The sequence below is a fragment of the Heterocephalus glaber genome, unplaced genomic scaffold, assembly GCF_053883595.1.
Source record: "Heterocephalus glaber isolate CG9 unplaced genomic scaffold, H.glaber_assembly_v1.0 deba00000942, whole genome shotgun sequence".
Taxonomy (NCBI): Eukaryota; Metazoa; Chordata; class Mammalia; order Rodentia; family Bathyergidae; genus Heterocephalus; species Heterocephalus glaber.
This window is the reverse complement of record NW_028258174.1, coordinates 4,094,389-4,097,683: the sequence shown is the minus strand read 5'-3', so window position 1 is coordinate 4,097,683 and position 3,295 is coordinate 4,094,389.

Here is a 3,295-nt window from a genome sequence, read left to right as displayed (position 1 = left end):
ATGGTCTTATTGACTGCTCTAAGATCTTATAAAAGTCTCCATTTTCCTGACTTTTTCTTAATGACAAAGATGGGAGTATTCCATGGGGAATTGCTGGGGATGATATGGCCAGCGTGAAGCTGTTCCTGCACCAGCTGCTGAGCCGCTAATAACTTATCTTAGGAAAGGGGCCATTGATCGACCCATACCGGATCATCTGAGAGCCGGGTGATCTTTTCAGCATGGTCTGCAGGAGTGTCAATGACCCCTATGGAAAATGGCCTAACCCTGCTCAGGGGGGTTGAAGGACCAGCTCAATGGGCTGTATAATACCTGCAGAGTTTTTACCTAGCCCTTTTCCTGGAATGTACCCATTTTTAAACATCTGCATAGTGACGACTTCATTAGGGCTAGAGATAATTATCCCCATTTGTGATAATAGGTCTCTCCCCCATAGATTAATGGGTAACCCTGAGATGATATAAGGTTGAATGGTGCCCTGATTGCCATCTTGGTCTTTCCAGGTCAGATCTTTGGCACTTTGTTTAGGGTTTTGACTCTGACCTATACCCTTGAGGTGGGTGAGGGTGTCTTTTAATGGCCACGCCTGAGGCCAATCTTCTCCTTTGATGATGGTTACATCAGCACCGGTGTCTACCAATCCAGAAAACTGTCTCCCATCTAACCATAAGGTCATGAGAGGCTTCTGGGCTGAGAGTATTTCCAACCAGTAGACATCGGATGAGCCGAATCCCTGGCTGCCTCTGACGTTGCAAAGTTGAGTGCCCTGTAAATTTGTTTGGGTCTGGGGGCCCGGGGCTGGCTCCCTCTCCCGTTTCCCTGGTCCGGGTTATGGGCAAGCAGGAGGGGCTGGCCCTGAGCGTCCGTCTTGGACCTGCACTCATTCGCCCAATGTCTCCCTTTATTGCATCGAGGGCAAGGCCCCGGAGGTGTGGCCCTAGAGCCCTTCGCGGATTTTGTTCACCGCCTGCTCACAGCAGCGGGTCGGATTTTTGGGAGCACAGAAACAAGGACAGATTTTGTTAAACAGCTTGCTTTTGAAAATGCCAATGCTGCTTGCCAGGCCACCATCCACCCTTATAAAAAGAAAACTGATCTCTCAGGTTACATTCGCCTTTGCTCAGAAATTGGGACTGCCTACCAACAGGGGCTTGCTATGGCTGCCGCCATGCAGGGTTACACGGTCAGACAGTTTTTGTCGTGCCGCCCGGGTAACAAGTGTTTCCGGTGCAACGTTGTTAAGAGCCTTATTAGAGGTAGGGTGAAGGGGAAGGAGCAACAGTTGAGCAAATCTTTGGCCTGACTGAATGGTGTTAATGGCTTTGGGGGAAGAAACCATAACTTTAATCTCTCCGGAGTAATCACTATCAATCACCCCAGGGTAGATCAGCAGCCCATCCATAATGCTAGGGGCCGATGCCCTAGGGGCCTGACATTCCTTGGCAAAGTGACCCACTGCCCCTCACCGGAAGGGCTCATCAGGCCCCTGTCGGATATTGGTAAGAGAAGCACTCACATCTCCTTTAGAAGGGAGCTTTCTCCAGGCTCTAGTGGCCACAGTCTGAATCTAGGCATACAACCCCACATCAAATTGCATCTGTTGATCGCTGGCGGCATAGGCTCCATCCCCCAGAAGCATATCGAGTATCCAACCATTACCCGCCTGAGCATTGCGTCTAGCAGTATCTCGGCAATTTTCCACATATTCAGATTTCCATAGTAAATAGTCACCTCCTGTAAGGGTGGCGCAGGCCAGAGTCTGCCAATCGATTGGGGTGAGCCAATTTTCTGCCACCGATTCTAAAATGGCCATTGTGTAAGGCACAGTGGCCCCGTATTGAGCTGCAGCCGTTTTAAGTTCTTTAATGACCTTAAAATCGAAACCACTGTGGTGTCTCCATGCCTGTCCCTGCGCGTCAGTAGTTTCAGTTACGGGAAAGGCTTCCACATTTTCAAGTTCTAGGGATACTCCTGACCCGGATGGCACCCTAGGGGCCGCCCCTCTAACGGGGGGTCATGGCTTAGGTTTCTCCTCTCTATGGACATTTTCATGGGTTTTGCCTGTTCTTAAGCCCTCGAGCTGGATAATAAGTTCCTGGCATTCCTTTTCTAATCTTATTTGTTCTTTTAGAAATTCTATCTTGTCCCGGAGTTCCTTTTGGGGATCAACAGCAGGGCATGCCAAAGCGGGCACACTGGGAGTGTTGGGTACCAGAACATAAGGAGGCGGACATTGGACTACGGGCGGCCAGTCAGGATTATGATATCTGGCTGCCTCCTCCTCAAGATTGGCCCAGTCAGCCTCCCCTGGATCATTCTGTGGCAACGGGGGGTGTCTGAGGTGGCGGAGGGAAGGGTACAAGGTCGGTTCCTCTTTCACTGGCGGGGCGGGGTTAGAGGCAGGGGCTGAAAGGGCGAAGGCAGAAGCTGAGGAGCGCCGAAGCTTTTCCTTAAAAGGCTTGGATGGGGCAGAGCCCGCCTGTAAACCCTCATCGGTTGCATTTTTTTTGTCTGACTCATCGTCACTATCAAAAGACATCAAGTCTTCTTCCTCATTCTTTGAGGAAGTCCCATCCCGCAGGGGCTCGGGCCTCTGTGCCATCTTGGCATCTCAGGGGGTATTTACACACTCCTCACTCTGAGGGAGAGTGACCGACCCTTCCTCTGATCGGAGAGCTGTCTCCCCAACCTGGATGGCTTGAGCCACCACTGGATCTTTGGTTTTTTGGGAGATAATTTCATCAATAAGATTCCAATAAGAAAATGCAGTAATCGGGACCTTTCCTGGTCCACAAGTAGCATAATAATCTTTAAGGGCCTCCCCTACTCTTTTCCATCTCCTCTCGTCGATGGTACCCTCGGCAGGAAACCAAGGGCAGAGATCTCTAATATGATCAAAATATTTTAACAACTGTTTGACTGTAACCTTTACCCCTCGTGCCTGTAAAGTTTTTTTAAGACCTTCTACAAACAACTCATGTTGGCTAATCTCCTGTCCCATAATCGCTGCTCAACTCACCGAGGTGCAGGAAAGATGGCAGGTTCACGTCAAACACAATCCTCTTTTTTCTATTTTATTTGTCTCTTCTATTTTATTGGGCCCCCGAGCAGCGTTCTTCACTGGATCCCCCGTTCTCGGGCCCCACGTTGGGCGCCACTTGTCCTGGCCCGCGGGTAAGTCAACAGAGACCCTAGAGGGGGAGTGAGAATGACAAGGGACAAGAGACACAAGAGATGAAGACAAGACAGGTTTCTGATCAAGTCTCGTTTATTGCAGAAGCTGCTACAGCATATA